The following is a 19,333-nucleotide window of genomic DNA, read 5'->3' on the forward strand; positions in this document are numbered from 1 at the left end:
TTAACCTTTCTGATAACGTAATGTACGATACTGCACCGACAGAGCATTCTAAACCGTATTTGGTATCATATCCGGTATTTATCACACGTACACATTTAAAAAAGAATGAGGTATTCGTATTCGTTTTGGTATTCCCAGTACAGATTAAGGATCAGGTGACCCCAGCAGGAGGATATTTATATTACTAAACCACAAATCACAAATTCTAAGAACGGCAGTCTATACAAACCAGCAAAATGGTTACATGAAAAGGCAATGCATTTTTATAATGTGAACCAATTCATTTAGATGTAGGCCATAGACCTAACATAAATGTAAATTTGTATTAAGGTATTAAGCTAATTCGAATAAAATAATTTTATCTGCTCCTACTATAGTAAATAGACATTGTTTTTAAGGAGGTAAGTGGATTTTACCATAGAAGTGGAAGTTGCTATGGACAACGGGAGGTAAGTGGGGTAACTTACCTTCCTAGGGAAAAAAGCGTTTTCGAGTTCTAAATGCATATTTTATGAACAAATAAATAGAAATATTTGAATTACTTACTTCACTTTACATTTTATTAATTATTATGAATAAATATTAGTAATTGTACAGTTATTACATTTAGTAACATTTATACAATCTGGATAATTAGGTATTCCCCTCGCGTTTACTAATTGTCACATTTTTCTCAAAATGATTTGACTGCTCCATTTCAGTCAGCGGAGGCTCAATATTATCTGACTGATCCATTAAAACAGCATGATGCGACGTAGGTACTACTAGAACCTAGAGTTGAAGTGTCAGTATAAAGAATCCTGTTGGCTATTTTATTTTTGTTACTTGAACTGTCAGCAACACAACTTTCTGCAATTGTGGCTGATTTTCACCCACCATGACTCTTGATTGCTAATACGTCAACTCCTGTATTAGCCAGTAACGTTGCCTATGTTCTTCGGAATGAAGGGCCTGTATATGTTTCAGGATGTTCTAGTTTTAAAAACTTTGCAATCTTATTAGAAATCATAGAAAGGGTATTCTTGCCGACTGGTTGGTTGTAACATCTACCTGCTTGATAGCGCATAAAAATGCGTAAAATTTCAGTTTTAATTTCCAATATAATCTTGATATATTTCTTGAGAATTTCTAGGTGAGAAACACATGCTTCTGCAATGCCTAAGACCGTCACTACCTTCATTAGAAAATATGTGTTATCGGGTGCCTGCATGAACGAGAAAATCGTTGACTTGTTCTCTTATAAAAACGTTTGACTTTTTAGGTGTATAGCCTTCATTCTTACGTTGCAAAAGTGCTTTCAGCTTGGGGTATTTTGATATATCCATGTTCTCCTCTATGAAATTAGTTGACTCAATCACAAACTCGCCGGTGACTTTAAAGTTATTGTCTTCTCCATGAAATATGGTAGCAGTGACATTTCAGAAACACCAGTACTTTTGTTCTGGCACCATTCATTGAAATTTTTATATGCTCGTCCGTAGCGCACTTGCGACTTCTCGGGCAATAAATATTCGCAGGTAGCATTTGTTGCATTTTCTATTTGAAAATCACTCATTTAGAAATCCAGCAAAATTGCAACTTTTATGTAGTTTTGTTTATAAGCACCTTAGAAACGACAAAACCTAAACAACCAAGGCGACTTTTTAAGATTTCGAATGTCACAATGTCACAATAAAGAACTGTCAAAAAATAAAACTTAATCTTTATTTCATGAACCATGAAGAACTGTGGGAGCAAATAAAATGTTATACACCACGCAGCAGTTAAGTATAATTTACCTGTCTCGGACTCTATAGCCAGCCTTCGCTCCGCTCGGGCGCAAAATCGTCCTCGCCTGGTAAATAATACTTACCTACCTGCTTTAGGGTGTAAATAATTATTTATATGCTGGATATAATAACACACTTAATTTTTATTTGCAGGTAAGTTCTTGAAGCTTTGAGAAGATAGTACTTCATTAAGTAAGTATGACTTAATAAAAACAGGGTTTTAGTATTGATTGCACTAGATTTATTTAATAAACTACTTCTTCATACATATATCATACATCGTATTACAACAACTGTCGACTTAGTAAAAAACTTCTTTACCGACTAAAACTTAAATGCTACCAACAGACATTTCATTGATATTACCAACAGTATGACATATTCTTCTATATTTAATTTTATATAAAATATATTTAGAACAACTTTAATATTTATTTTTTAAACAAAGGTACCTACTTATGGCTGTAGAAGTATATATTTTGTCTTAAAATAATAAATATACAAACAGTAATATTTTTCAAAAGTGCAGTAAAAAATAATTATAGATTTTAATTATCACGCCCGCTGCGAGAACATAAGATATACGATTATACTTATTGATCACTATAATTTTTCTGTACGCTGGTAAGTTCCTGTTCAAATTTAATTCACACTTTAGTGTTTTTTCCCTAACATAATTAATCTTTTATCTCGTGTACATAGGATTTCAACAGCTTCGTAACATGATACCGTTGACACAATATTATTAATGGTTGCTTCTATATTTACACACAAAACTTCTGAAATATAAAATATACACAATGTTCCCAAGCATGGTGGAGTATATTAATTTGACTCTGTGGGAATCAAGTTTAAACTTTTTATGCGAGGCTTACCTACAAAGCAAGAGTGCTCAATTTTTAAAAAATTCAAAACGGCAGTGTGTTTACATATTCAGAAAGGTACATCAAACGCTATTTTTCGACGTAGTCGTCTTCCACCTCAATGCACTTTGTTAGCTGAGGGGTGAGCTTTTTAATACCTTTGTCAAAAAAACTCCCGCTGCTTCTCGTACCCTTTGTTTCACGGAACTGTGGACCTCAGCGTCGATACAAAACATTTTTCCACCCATAAACACCTCCAGAGGAGAGAAAAGTTGAAAATCAGAAGGTCACAGGTCAGGACTGTGAGCGGGATGTTCCAACCGAATGTAGCCATAGGTTTGGACGTGCATTGTGATGCAACAAGCACACTCCCTTCGTTAACATTCCCCTTCTTTTGTTCTCGCCTTCCGCAGTGTCTTCACTGTTTCACAGTACCGCGCAGTTTAATTGTTTCCCCCTGGGGCAAAAAGTCAATGAGGAGAATCCCTTTACGGTCCCAAAACAGTTGCCGTGATTTTTCTGACCGAAACAACGATTTTTTCGCTAACATATGTCGCCACTGCATTGTCTTTTCGTCTCAGGGTGTAGTGGGCCACCCAGATTTTATCGCCAGTCAATACAGTCAAGGAATTGTTTACCTGGTGGGATTCGGAAAAGCGGTGCTCACTTCAACGCGCCACTGCAACAACAGTTCTCAACTGACTGAGACAAATAAGGGTGCGCTCTGCTACCAACACTTTGGCCTTGAATGCAGTTTTGCAAAACAGCAAACAAAAATCACAGGGCATCAGAGTCTCAGTAGGTACTCTTATTTTGTGGATATGCCTCGTATATTCTAATACAATTTCCGCCGTTCTTGGTGGTGAAAATTCGAAATATTTGAAATTATTAAATATTCGTGGCTGAAAACATACATAGGCATTGTCGAAACCAAGAGAGTTACACGAACAAAATTTGGACAGGACATAGCTAATACAATGCGAAACATCGCTTTAATGTTAGAAATGCTGTCACCGCCGTTCTTGGTGGTGAAAATTCGAAATATTTGAAATGATTCGATTTTTGTGGCTGAAAACATACATAGGCATTGTCGAAACCAAGAGAGTTGCACTAAACCAAATTTGAGCAGGACATAGCTAATACAATGCGAAACATCGCATCGCTTAATGTTAAAAATGTTGTCAACACCGTTCTTGGTGGTGAAAATTCGAAATATTTGAAATTATTCAATTTTCGTGACTGAAAATATACATAGGCAACTAAGAGAGTTGCACGAACAAAATTTGGACAGGACATGGCTAATACAATGCGAAACATCGCATTAATGTTAAAAAATGAGGCAAACGATTTCATACTACATACATATTACAATCTATTCTTTATATGACCTCCTCTCATTTTAAGACATATATCCAATCTTTGCCTGAATTCATTGTGGGCTGCGCTTATTAACATTTCAACATTATACAAGCGTCTGTGATTTTTTCCTTTCAAATGCTTAATATCTCACGAAGGTGGTTTGTAAAACTTATTTTTTAAAACACCCCATAATAAATCGAGGGGTGTTAGATCTGGTGACTTTCCGGTCCACTGAATAGATCCATTAAGCCCAACCCATTTTTCTGGAAAAGTGTTATCTAAATATTTCTGCACAATCCTGGCCTTATGGGGTGAGCACAGTCGTGCTGTAACCATAGGTTTCTGCTTAGATGCAAAGGCACATTCTCCAGAAGTGTAGGAAGTTCTTCTTGTAGGAAAATTAGGTAACTTACGCTGCCGCACCATATATTTACTCCAAAATGGCCTTGGTTTTGGACTGGATTTACAATGTGGGGATTTTCAATTGACCAGTAGTGTTCGTTGCGTCTGTTTGGCAAACCATTACTGACAAACCGACTTTCGTCCGTCCAAAGAACGTGCCGAAAAAGGTTCTGATCAACATTTACTATAATTTGAGCTGTAAAATTAAGTCTGTTTCAATGTGACGCTCTAGTATGAGACACCCTGTACAAATAAAGGAACGTGGCTGATAGATTTAATTATTTATTAGGTAATATACTGAAAATTGTGACGCGAACAAAATTAATGTACTTGAATAGTAGGTATCTATCACTTTAAAAGTGGCTTTAAGAAAAGAAAATGTTCAAGCTGGATAATTCAAATCCTGGAACTATGCCATCAGCTGCCAAAATATTGACGAAAGGCAAATATGTATAGTATGCGTCCCAAGAAATTTTAAATATGCTAATAGGCATTCTCGTATATTTTCTCGTCCTTGCAAATACATTCCTTTATATTGTACGAAAATATTTATTGGTGCTACTAAATTGATGACAGAATGTCAATAAAGCAACTGGTCATGTGTTTTTTTCGTATTATTTTTATCTTTGATTTAATATAATGAAATGATAAATATTTAGGTATGCGAGGTATTTTGTTTGTACTCTGTGGGTATGTATGAACTGTAAAATTTAAAAAAATACGCGTTTTTCATAATATTTATAATGTTCAGTTATAATTATAAGTGTGTTATATCGTACTCTATATTTAAGCAAAGCAAATTCTCTGAATAGTTAATATATCGTACTTACATACATAATATATCGATTTCACGATTAATTAAAGTCCGTATTTGTATTATCAGGACACTGTTCAGCAGTCAGTGATTATAAAATATCTAATTATATGTAATTTTTTAAATGTATTCAATGACATTTATTGATATTTACATTTTAAATTATAAATCTATTCGCCTTAATATTGTTTAAAAAATACTGCATTGCATGTTTGAGAAACGGGGAAAAATATACCTAAGCTAATAATAACCCTCACTTTTACTATTTCAATATTAATAATAGTATATTATTCAACGAGCGTATAATGATGGGTATTATTCACGAGGCGAAGTTTACGGCCACGAGCCGCAGGCGAGTGGCCTAAATCACCGAGTGGATAATAACCATTATACGGGAGTAGAATACTATACTTTATCCACGACTACTAAATATTTTTTGTTGAAGTTTTTTGTTTTTAGTTCGTTTTTTAACACAATTTAATACAAAATATCAAAACACTGAGAAATCTATGCACACAAACAATAATGTTGACAGGTTTGAGTCAAATTTGTTTTGTTTTAAAAGCTACTTAGATTTATGAAATGTTTCGAAGAACATGGTATGTTAAGAAACAGATATACGACACGCACAAACGAAGTCGTTGATGGCTCAGTGTAGATGCTCATTCCCTTCCAACCGCGGGTCCCGGGTTCGAATCTGGTTTAGGAAAATTCACTTTTTTAATTTTTTATTTATATGTACAGCACTGAATTGAAAATATTTGGTGATTTACACGATAAAATTTTGAAAACCGATTGATTGTAGCAGAACAATATAATAATATAGCTAAATCAAGGAAGCATCAGACAGTAGTGATTAATGACTCATTAATCACTGCCGTGATTAATGGGTATTAATAAGGTCGAGCAAACAGACGTATAATGGGTACATTATACAATAGTCGTGGATAAAATAATTTATTCGTTGGTAGATAGCATACTGTGTGAAACTTAAAAAAAAATATTTTAGTTATTTTTTGTGTGCACATATTTATCGTTTTTATAGTAGTGCTCATCGATTTATACAGTTAGATTTGCTTCGCTTATAATGGCTTTCTATTATAACAGTATATGCATTATTGGATGTAAAGAAATAATTGAAAAACTTGGAAATGTCTATTTTGTACTTTAACATACCGTCACGGTGGAAACAAAGGTGCTGTCTTTAGGGACACGTTAACATTTTCTACATCATCTCTTCTGCCCCAATTTAGCATTTTTCCAATAGTTAATAATCATAATGCCACCTTTTCGTTGGATTCGCATCCGGAAGATGTTGTGGCAGAAACGTCGGCTAGCACCCAGTCGGAGCTGGTCGTGCGGTATTTAGAACTGTAAAGTTCAGGGCGCCAGTAACCTATTAAATACCCACGTTTCTCAAGTCACTTAAAATCCGGTTACAAAATTTTAAGTTTAAAAACTTACTCGGACGCGTATGCCAAAACCAGAAAAAAACAACTATTAAAATATTCAAAAATATAAATTTAATAACACGTTTGTATGTATCAGAATTAGATCTCAGTTTCAACAATGAAAATTATAGAAACCGTAAATATACTTGTGTGAAGATTCAACCAAATGACACTAATTATAATTATAAATTTAACCGCTCGTGATCACGGGTGGCGCACAATAAAAAAATATTATGTTATAAATATTATAAATAGATGATAATAATTTTTGTAATTTACTTATATATAAAAAAACAGTTGTACAAAAAACATACAAGACAAAACTATATGTTCATATACATATATAGGTATAAGAAACGATAAGAGGCGTGTATCAAGACAAAATTACACTAAATATCTTCATTGGTATGAATTATCACGCATCAGACCAAAAATAACACGTATTTATATAGGTATAGATTTAGAAGAGTTGGGATAATAAATCCAATATAATTAAAGGGAAAAAAAAAAGATAACTAAAACTACAGCTTATCTGTGGATGGTCAACGTCGGGGTACAGCAAAATGGCGGAGCAGTTTGATGGGACAGCCGGTATACTGCAACAGCTCCCAATTTTCCACGATTCCCGAGTCGTACGATTCGTAAGCCACTCAGCCAGTATTCACTTTCCTGCCGCAACTATTGGAGGCAGCCCTGACAGGTAGAAAGGATGCACAATGCACCAGAATATGCACCATGTGCTAAAAAGCCCTAAAATCGAGATTTACACCCGTGTTAAGATCTAGTCGATCGCGGAAAACAACAAATAATGACTTACGTGGTTGGAGGGTGGCTTGGTAGTGAGCTATATACATATAATAGCTTGTATAATTTATCTGGGGGGGCCGAAAATGTGGGCAGATGTCCTTAAATCCAGCAAAGCAGCCGAAACTATGAGCCGTTAGCACAGGTTCCCACCAATACGGTCACAGTTATAATGCAATTTGTCATATATCCCAAAGGAACACTTTGAAAATGTTACTATCGTCGAAAATTGTCACAGTTCACCTGCTTCACACTTTAATAGCCAACTCCCTTTCTAAGAATATCAGTATCTCGATACGAACGGTTTTTATGTTTGAATAGCCGCAAAAACGCTGTTCTAGAATATTCGGGACTACATCGATAATTTTTCACAGGAATAACATAAGTTAAACAATTTTGACAAACAGGATTATTTAATTTTAACTGCTTAATTTTAAATAATAATAATTATATACTGATTAACATTTAACATGATAAAATTACTCAAATTTATTTAAATATCTCCAAAAGAAAGAAATGTGAATTTTATGTATATTTGGTTGTATACTACTAGAAGTTGTTTGACTTTGAGCGGTTTACTCTAGGATTATTCAGAACTATACTACGACTAAAATTTTAACGTTACAATAATTTAAAATATACTTCTATCGTTTTTATCGATGTATTGAAAGCATTAATATATAAGTATTCCTCTAGCTCTAAATTTTATAACACGCAACTTAACCATTAGTCATATTTGCCGTTAGAAAATATATTTTTAACACACTGTTCTTATATGGCTGTAGTCTATTAATGATTTGTTGAGCAGCGATTGGACGCCATGTGGCGCAGAACATGTCGATAATCAGTTTTGAAGATAATCAACAGGTGTTTATTGCGATGATTACATCGAAATGCAAAGCCAACAATTTTTTATGACATGCTAGTGTTGTGTAAAGAGAAGAACATTCCTTAATAAAAGAAAATAAGTACGTCAGTTTAAATCATTAGTTAAAAATAGCCTCCCGTTATATTTTTATAAATTCCAATGCAGTGTTAAAGATGCCATTCTAATATGCATTTAAAAATAAAGTAAAAGATACAGACAGTCTATTTACACAATAGAATAGTACAATATTGTGGATAATTTACAATACCTACAGTAATAGATTGCAAATGCAATTTAATAAAATTTTATTGCCACTATTCTGTTCGCAGGAATACATTTACATTTTTCCGATTTTTTCTCCAAATGTATACATATATGTATGTACTATTCGTTTTCAAATACAGATTGCTATTCAAAATTGAATAAAGTTCCATACAAATAATTATTTGCACATATTAGAATATAAAATTGATTCGACGCGATAATATATTCACCGAAAACTTTTTATAGAAAAGAAAATATTTACGTGGTTTCGTTACATTTTACATGAGCAACAAATGACCTATTGTTATTGTTATCAACCTGGTTATCGCCTCATCATTGAATTAATGAACTTGTTATGTGTATTATGTATCAGATACATTTAATAATTTTTGTCTAAAAATAAACATACATGCGCTTCAATAATATTTAGAGAGTACAATGTAAACACAAAATACCAATTGATCCAAATTTCGATGAACGAGCACATGAAAATTAATCAGGTGAGAAATATTGTGATGTAAAGAGTTTAGTGATTACAATTTTAATAATTTTGGTACAAATAATAATTTTTGCATGTTATTACTATTTTGATATGGGTACTTTAATTTGGCGAATTCGCCGGGCTTGATACTATCATCACTGAAGGTCACATTTACTTCACTGAACGGGAATACGAGGGTGGTCTGAAAAGTTTCTGACCTCAACATGAACACGGTGGCACTCGTAAATAAAAGCTAGTGAATTTCGTTGTTCATCTGTTGACAGTTACTCACCAAAGTTTCAGCCATTTTGGACGCGCAGTTGTTATGTAATAGTCCAAGAACTAGCTATGTTTGGACTGCACTGATCGACTATAGTCATGATTTTTTGTTAAAAGTTCCTTATCACATTGACAAAGCCAGAGCCCATCAGTCAGAAGTCGCTCTAGAGGCGGAGAGCGTGAGCGGGCGGTTAAACGCGTAAAGTTTTGTCAATAAAAAAATAATCGAATATAGTCATGAAAACTGGTACACTTATAGATTTTAAGTGGATAAACATAGAAAAAATATTGTCAGAAGGCTAGGTGGTGGCTTAAGCGCTCTCAGAAGCGATAAAGTAGTAAATTGTGAATTGAAAAATAAATCACAATATATAGTTCTGACATTTTGTTTATTGTTAGTTTATAATGCAAATAGACTATCTGTAAAGTTACAGAAGTTAAAAGTGAGGCTAATAGTCAAAAAAACATTATTTATCACTGCGGGTGCAAATTTTGCCGTGGTTGTTACGCCCGGCGTTTTTGATCTTTTATTGTTAAGAAATAATTAAGTATAGTTCTAGCATTTTACGTAGCCAATCTTTATATTATATATGTTTGTTATAACGAAACAACAGAAGTTTACTCAGAGGTTTAGGCTATGCCAGAGCTACATAAATTTAAGTGCAATCGAATAAATTGCTACATTTTTTTTTATTTGGTAATGTTTGTTTTCACAATGGTTTTAAATTGGTTTTTCTACCGAAATACACACAGTGCACTTTACTCTGAATCGCAATCTGATGATTCGTCCTGGGTACCATCATCGCTTAAAAATTTATTAATACACGAAAAATCTAATGCACAAGCAGTGAACGCTGTTAGAGCTGTGACTGGAGCAAAAATCAGAAGCGAGTTGACGCTTGGTTACTATTTTGAAAGCCAGGCCAGAATAACGGTCTGACTACACAGGCCGACAAAAAAAATCCTGTGTTTATGAGACGTGAACCCACCCTTCTTTAGTAAAATTTTCCGCTGAATCCGAAAATGATAAGAAACAATTCTGATGTGTGGATTCCCGACCACATACCCTTAATTACCCCAAAAATTAAAAAAATCCAAACTAGACATCCAACCTCTTTAGTAAAATTTTCCACTGAATTCGAAAATGATAAAAAGAAAAATTTATGTACTCTCTCCCACACACCCTCAATTCCCCCCAAAAATTTAAACTGCCCATCCAACTTACCTTTAGTAAAATTCACTGAATCCGAAAAGTGCAAAAAATTGTTTAAACGTGAGGGATTCCCCCTGCTCATCCGTATCTCTCACTTGTTTCTTTCAAAAATAAATACAAATCAGACGTGGCAACCGTTATAACTTTTATAAAATCTGTCGGTAAAACCAAAACTAAATAATTTTGATGAACTAAGTTTCCTTTGCTCGTACACTTCTTAACCTCGCCCCATTTACAAATTACGGTTAGCACTAATGAAAATTTTCAGTGAAAGCTTACTATTTTCCAAAAGCTCTTAAGTAACATTAAGCTAGTAGCATGCGGAAGGTATTTTCTAAAACTTTTTAGCATTTTAACTTCGCATTCAATTAAAATGCGAGTTCAAGCCCTGGAGCCACGTCAAGGCGTCTACCAACCCAGAGTAAGTTATAACCTGGATTTAGAAAATACCTACCTAGCTTAAATTTACTTAAGAGCTTGAAACATTTTGGAAAACAATAAGCTTTCAATGAAAAATGTTATCAATGCTAGGATGCTAACCGTAATTTGAAAATGCTAGCTGGGGATGAGGTTAAGTGTACGAGCAAAGGGAGATTTTTAGTTCAAACATATTTTTTTGTTTTGGTTTTATCGACAGATTTTATAAAAGTTATAACGGTTGCCACGTTTAATTTGTATTTATTTTCATTTTTGAAAGAATAAAGTGAGAGATACAAATGAGTAGAGGGATCCCTCACGTCCAAACAATTTTTTTTGCCATTTTCGGATTCAGCGAATTTTACTAAATATAAGTAGATTGTATGACCAGTTTGGATTTTTTTGCATTTTTAGGGAGAATTGAGGGTGTGGGGGCAATCCATACGTCAGAACTTTTTTTTATGAATTTCGGATTCAGCGAAAAATTTTACTAAGGATTGGTAGGGTAGGTTGGATAGCCAGTTTGGATTTTTTTTAATTTTTGATGGGAATTGAGAGTATGTGAGGAAAATCCATACGTCAGAAAATTTTCTTTTTATCTGTTTCGTATTCAGCAGAAAATTTTTCTAAAGATAGGTAGGGTCATGTCGCAAAAACAAACAATTTTTTTTTGTCGGCCCGTGCTATTGTCTTACGCGCTATACTTGACTCTGGCATAGTCTTAACCTCTGACTAAACTTCTGTTGTTTCGTTATAACATAAATATATATGTAAAGAGTGGCTATGTAAAATACCTGAACTATATTTATTCATTTCTTAACAATAAAAGATCAAAAACGCCGGGCGTAACAACCACGGCAAAATTTGCACCCGCAGTGATAAATAATGTTTTTTTGACTATTAGCCTCACTTTTAACTTCTGTAACTTTACGGATGCATTGCATGATTGCATTATAAACTAACAATAAACAAAATGTCAGAACTATATATTGTGATTTATTTTTCAATTCACAATTTACTACTTTATCGCTTCTGAGAGCGCTTAAGCCACCACCTAGCCTTCTGACAATATTTTTTCTATGTTTATCCACTTAAAATCTATAAGTGTACCAGTTTTCATGACTATATTCGATTATTTTTTTATTGACAAAACTTTACGCGTTTAACCGCCCGCTCACGCTCTCCGCCTCTAGAGCGACTTCTGACTGATGGGCTCTGGCTTTGTCAATGTGATAAGGAACTTTTAACAGAAAATCACAACTATAGTCGATCAGTGCAGTCCACACGTAGCTAGTTCTCCGTCTATAACAGTCGTTTGAGTGAGTTGATGTGTGTTTTTATGAAAATGGAGAAAATCGAGTATCGAGCTGTCATTCCAACACTCTATTGGCGCAGTTTAGGCGCAATAAACCCGAGTTTTGGCGCCGATTAATTACTGTAGATGAAACTTGGATACACCATTATACGCCCGAAACAAAAATAGGTACAGTCCAAACAGTGGACTGCAAAGGGGGAACCGACTCCAAAAAAAGCAAAAACTGTTTTTTCGGCTGGGAAAGTGATGACGACAGTTTTTTGGGATAGTCATGTAGTTATTTTAATCGATTATCTTCAAAAAGGAAAAACTATTACAGGAGCATACTACGCATCATTACTTGACAAGCTGAAGGCAGAACTTGTTTCACCAAGACAACGCACCGTCTCACACCTCAGCGGTTGCCATGGCGAAAATCCACGAATTCGGTTTGAACTACTTGACCATCCGCCTTACTCACCAGATCTAGCCCCAAGCGACTTCTTTTTGTTCCCTCATCTAAAAATTGGCAAATCACCTTCGTGAACAATTATTTTGCAGAGAAAAACGCCGAGTACTATTAGGATGGGTTACAGAGATGGGAGCATCGCTGGGAGAAGTGTGTAGAGTTACAAGGAGACTATGTTGAAAAATAAAAAAAAAATCTGAAAAAATGTCTTCTATCTTTGTTAGGTCGGAAACATTTCAGACCACACTCGTACTTGCATTTAAAATATTATCTTTTCCATATTTATCCTTTCTGTAGTCTTAAAATGGTGTTTTCTTAATTTCAACTAATATAGATTTCTATTGTACTAAACTAAAAACATATTCTTTATATAAGGGGGTTATATAAAGAATATGTTTTTTTAACCTACCTATTTTATGTTGTCATGTAAATATAAAATTTCGGCAGTTATAGAGATGGATGTAAAAAGATATACAGAGTGTTATTTAAGTACGTGGTCTAACTTCAAGTGGTGATTCTTTGAGCGATTCTAAGACGTAAAGTTTATATAAACATTTTTTAATAATAATTAATCATTTTTTAGCATTAATTTTTATAACAATTGCTAAGACTAGAATGGACTATTGATATGGAAAAAAATAACAGGTACACCGTGATTTTTATTTTTTTTCCAAAAAGGAAGCAAAATACGAAAAAAAATTAAGACAAAAAAGTGTTTAGCTTAATGCGAAAAAAGTTATAAAAGTTTTAAAACTTTTCAAAAATATCGGTTAAGGCGACCCCCGGGACGTCACTGCACTTAATAATTTTAATCTAGTTTGGGCTAAATTAGCCCCTTTCTACTATAAATAACGCTGCCAAATTTCAACAAAATCGGCTAAAGGATTATTACGATTTTCACGAAAAAACGATTTAAAAAAAATGTTTGACACCCTGTATCTTGAAAACGAAGCATTATCGGATCTGCGTTTATATAAACTTTCCGTCTTAGAATCATTCAAAGAATCACCCTTTCAAGTTTGGCCACATACTTAAATAACACCCTGTATAAAAATGTTCATCATAAATTATTGTGCTTAATATTTCTGGTAATATTTCGTTTATTTTTTAATAAAACAATTTTCTTTATAGTATACTCGTAGTTTTTGTTTGTTATGTAGGTTTTACGTTAGGTACAAATATTTTAGTTCCATTGTTAATACTAACGAAAATTACATTTTTCAATATAACCGATTACTTCTTTTATGACTAATCAAAATTTCAAAAAATGTTGACATTTCCCATTTAAAACTTCTGTTTTCTTAAAATATATACAGTTAGTTCTACTAATAAGTGCCAAAATTTTAATTATGCATTTAGGTCATAGAAAGCAACAACTTTTGTCTAATATATATATTTTTCCAAAAGCTCATAGGTTTTAAGATGAAATAACTTTTTAAATTTAACATTTTTGTTACCCACCATGGGGTCGAAACGTTATAAAAACAAAATGAAACACAAAAAATGGGAAGTGCTACTATTTAGTGTTAAAGTCGCAAAAAGTTTTTAGATATTATAGTAGGATCATATTCGATGCAAAGTAATAAATCATTGCCTGTCAAGGAATCCAGTGACATTCGCATTTAAGGGTTTTAGAAATTGAATAATTTATACATTATGAAGGGACGAAGGGATCAGTTCACGTCTGGCACCCTTCTCCCTACAAAAATTCCTTTATTCTCATAAACTATTTATTTTAAATGTAATTTATTATAAATCCAATTTGTTTTTTAATTTCAACATTTGTACTACATTTTACCTCTGTACGCGCCACTGTTGTTTACTTGTTTTTTGGAAGCGCTCTCTGTTTTACGATCAAGCTTGCCAGGTTAGTATTTGACGTATAACCGACCAGTTCATACACTCGATGCACCTGGGCGACTACAGCTACTACGAAAACACAATCGGTATGATGCGGTATTTCAGATTTAACATTGAATTTCATTTTAAATTTGAAATGGTTCACCTTACGCCTCCTAAAAATGATGACACGATTTTCCTTTGATAAGAGACCAACAACTTTCATCTCTACTTTGCATCGAATACGATCCTACTATAGGTCATTCAAAGTATTTGTATACGTTACTTTGGTATTTCATTAATTCATTCAACAGTTTGTTAGCATTATTTTAATGGACACAAAATACTGAACAAAAATATGAGTTTTCAGAAAAATTTATTTAACTTGCTTCTGAAGATTTAATACGTGGTTAAAATTTTGACATTTATTTCTAGGGCTTCCCGCTCAACAGTTCAAGTAGTTGACAAGTCAAAGATGATTTATTTAAATTAATATTCCTCCGTTCAAAGGGAGGGGCCAATACATTTAAAACAGATAGCAATATCTAATCTTTTACTTAGTCTACTAAACCACGTCCAATTTTTTTTGTTGAAGATTAATGCTGTCTATATAGAAATATTATCCGAGTGTTGGTGCATTTTGAAGAGTTTTCATTTATACGTTAGTACGTCTCTATATAATCTATGTACTTCCAGCAATCTATTATTTCCATATTATGGCTCCAGTTGATATCGCAAATCAAAAATATCAATGACGGTGTAGTTTATACATTTGTAGTAAACGAATACTGGAGACCTATTCGATAGCAGCAGACAAAATAATGCTATGTGAGTACAAATGGCCCGTGAAAAATAAAGAAATAATTACACAATGATAAAAGATAATTTACGATAACTAATTTGCTCTGTGTACCATTTGAATTAATTAAAGTAATGAAACTAATTTGTTTTGAAAAATAAATCATATCTTGTGTTTTTATTTATACCCGTATTGTCGATCCAACGATGGTTGCATGTCACTATTTATGCTCAGTTTAAAGTTCTTTAGGGTTCAGATCTGGGGCTACCACTTTATTTATTTATAATATAATCCTGAATGATTTAGCCAGTATTCTGGTTGAATTCTTATCAAAAATCTGATTGAAACCTACTACCCTACTACAGGGTATTCTATATAAAACTCCTCCTCCCGATTTTTGAAAACAAAAAGAGTTGTGGACTAAAAAAAATATAGTTCATCTAAATGTAATATAAATGAACAAAAGTTATTGTAACTTTTTAATTGACGATATTGTAGGAAACAACTACTTTGTGGACTCAAGCCCCGATCAATCTTGAATTTCACCCGTTATGTCTAGTAAACAATTAATATAATTCGTCAGTAAAACCACCAGACATAGACTGGTTTCGAAACTTTATAGTTTTTATAAGTAGGCCATATCTCTATCTACTTACATGTTTTGAGCATGAATATAACCTACAAAGTATATGCTTATGGGATACTGGTAAGAATAATACGTTCGTAACCAGTCTATGTCTGGTGGTTCTACCGACAAATGATATTAACTGTTTACTAGATTTGCAGATGTAATTCAGTGCTGGACGGCTGGAAACATCATATGGCCTAGTGTGTTTCTTGTTTTTTAACTAATGATATTGTGGGACACAACTACTCCACAGGCTATATCCCCCGACTGGCATTAAATCACGCCCCCAATATCTAGTAAATAGATGAAAATTTCTGGTGATTAAACTAGTTGAGACTAGATATCATTAATTAAAAGTTGTATTCCTAGTGCGATATTAGTTAGGCGTTCATAGCACTTACAGATTAGTAGGTCACTTTGTGTCAGTAGGTATCAATACTTTGTGATAGTAGGCATAAAGTAGCAACTATGCTTTATAGGTTATATCTTATCAATACTTTCATGGTGTCTACGGTTTAGCAGGTCGTTCTCTGCCAGCAGGTCTGAAGTAATGACTATCACTTCTTTAAAAAACAATAATTATTTATCTCCCGTTGATTTTGTTGTTTCCTTTTTAACTTTTCTAAGGTAGGTACATTTTCTTGTATTTTTGTCTGCATTGAATTTTACTTAAAATTACTTTAATTTACAGTCATTATGAACATTCTAGGGAAAGGGTTCTATTTATATTTTAAGACATATTTTCATTAAGAAATCAGTTGAAAACGTCAAAGCACCTATGTCAGAAAAAAAATCATTTTGGAAAGGTTATAAAGATTTAAAGAAAATCACTTTCAGGTTCATATATATGGGAAACGGAATTATTAGAGTTGAGAAGAATTTAATAAATTTTAACGTGGACTACTTTAAAAGTTTCTGTCATCAAAAAATTTCTCTGGATCGCTGCACCGTCAATACCGCTATGAACCCGATAATATTGTCAGAACTTTGAATTCATATCATTTTTATAAACTATTCAGTGCTTCCGAATTAAGATATCTCCTTTTATTTTCGAGATATCAACCTAGGGAGATTTAAATGGGACAACCCTTGTTAAACCAATTGATTTTTCATTTCAGTTGAAACCCATAAGTACATAACTATTGTCTTGTAGGAATTCAATACTATATTTTTTTGTATTTTTTTATTTTATTAATCACTTACACTATTAGTTCTTACTTGATTTGTACCCTGTTTCCCTATTTATTTATTTTTTGTCCCATGTGTAATTGAGTCCTGGACTCGATCAATGATGTAAAATAAATAAAACACGTTTTTATGTTTCAACTTTCAAAATGTGCTACAACGAATATAAATGTCTTATATATAAAGTTTTTATGCCCGAACATTCCAGGAACGTCCATGAGAGCACATCTATAAATATACAAACTGTCCAATCAATCTTGTGGTTTTCGGATATTGGAAGCTCATATATTTGATATTAAGATAATTCCAAACGTGCCTAGAGCGTATAACACGCTATTCCTCTTTATTGCGATTAAAATTGTGAGTTGAAAACCACTTGAACGACGTATTTCAGAGTAAAAATGTAGAATTAACCTACTTAAGTAGGAAAGAAGTTCGCCATTGTCTAAAGAACTAAATTTTACATGTAAAAAATTGGGTCAAACAAAAATAAAAGATATTACTGTTCATGATTTGAGATTTTTTGCTATTATTTTCCTCTATTTTATGGAGATCAGCTACAAGTAATGTTTCTCAGCTACTGTTAATGGAATCTTGTACCAACGTATATAGTTATTTCATAACAGATAACATTTTGAATTCTCTAGCGCTTGACCTAGAAACTCGTGTGCAGTTTTTAATTTAAGCAATATCAAGATCTCGGCGTGATCCATATCATTACAGAAAAAAAATGTACGTAATTTCCTCAACAAAATAGATTTGCTACTATTGATAGTTTTAAAAATATATCAACACGTTTACACAGTCATTTGATAACAATGCTAAATCAAATTTAAATGTTCTATAAAAGTTACTTGTGTATGTTGTGACGAACATAAAAACAAATTAAAAATATATGTTTGCGTAAGATAGAAATAAATAAAGTGTGTGATAAAATATAATAAACATGTTTAAACTTTTATGCATATTTACATTTCGATTTCTTCAGCGTTTTCTTCAGGATTTACTTATATTAATTTTAGATGTACCTCATGACATGAGTCATGACCATAAAGATGGCTGTTTTTTGACGGGCTGCTAATTGTATTTATTTATGCAAGTACAGTGCACTATTATCGCAAATATTGCAACTCCATTTCGGTGCGAGATAAAAACACAGACAAATATTAACGCCATTTTGCGAAATTGCGTTTGCTGTTAGCGCACTTAGGTGCAATGTTGATTAATCATGGATTTCTCGGGAAACTGGTTTCGGCGTGTTGTCATTACAGTGAACAGCTCCTTTTACTGTAAAACGACAAATACATAACTGTTAGTTATTGTGCGTATGTGCTAATTAAATTTCATATCCTGCTTATGCTTGTATTTATTATGAGAATGTTGACAGAATAATTCCGCTTCATGGCTTGAAGTGACCAACGCTTAAGGCGACGAAGAAGATATAGTGAGAAATTTTTAATGGATGGATGGATGTTCAAAATAATCCAAAAATTCCTTCTAAATCTACAGTAGCGTTCATTAAAGTTGTCCACCATTATTTTAAGCAAATTTTGATTAATGCTTCTCATTACCAATGGACGTTCAAAGTTCTGGCTATTCGCATAGGAATTTTTTTGGCAGAAATGCGATTTTAAATGTGAAATGAAATGTTAAAAAAACAGTGACGTGGAAATTTTTTATTTACCCTTAGGGTGGAGCTCCTTAAAATATAGGTAGTGATTTTTTAGACTTCTAACATATTACCTCATCATAAATTTTACATTTTCATTTGTTCTTTAGAATCATTGAGTCACCATTGAGAAGTGTCTAAATAATATACAGAGTAATTCAATCATAATGTGATTAATTTTAAGAGAAGGTCGAGTAATTTTTGTTTTCGATTTTCTGTCTTTATGGGGCCTTCCGAATACGTAGTTAAAATTAATGACATTATGACTCAATCACCCTGTATAACATTCAAATAAATCCTTACAAATGTTATGATAATAAGAATAAACATGCTGCGTAAACATGACATTTTTAGAGTGTGGCGTTGAAAATAACCAGACTAAATATACTCATAAGAGGATGTGTTGCACTAGGATATGAAATGTCATTGCAAATTATTTTTAGCTAGATAAACATTACATATAATA

General features: G+C 33.0%; 1 protein-coding gene across 4 annotated transcripts in view; it reads left to right on the forward strand.

The window, feature by feature from the left end:
- Window positions 1-19,333, forward strand: part of LOC108911733 (extracellular sulfatase SULF-1 homolog) — a 272,564-nt gene that overhangs the window by 64,848 nt on the left and 188,383 nt on the right. The gene's annotated exons all lie outside the window — the stretch shown is intronic.

The sequence above is a fragment of the Anoplophora glabripennis genome, unplaced genomic scaffold (genome assembly GCF_000390285.2).
Source record: "Anoplophora glabripennis isolate ALB-LARVAE unplaced genomic scaffold, Agla_2.0 scaffold417, whole genome shotgun sequence".
NCBI classification, from domain to species: domain Eukaryota; kingdom Metazoa; phylum Arthropoda; class Insecta; order Coleoptera; family Cerambycidae; genus Anoplophora; species Anoplophora glabripennis.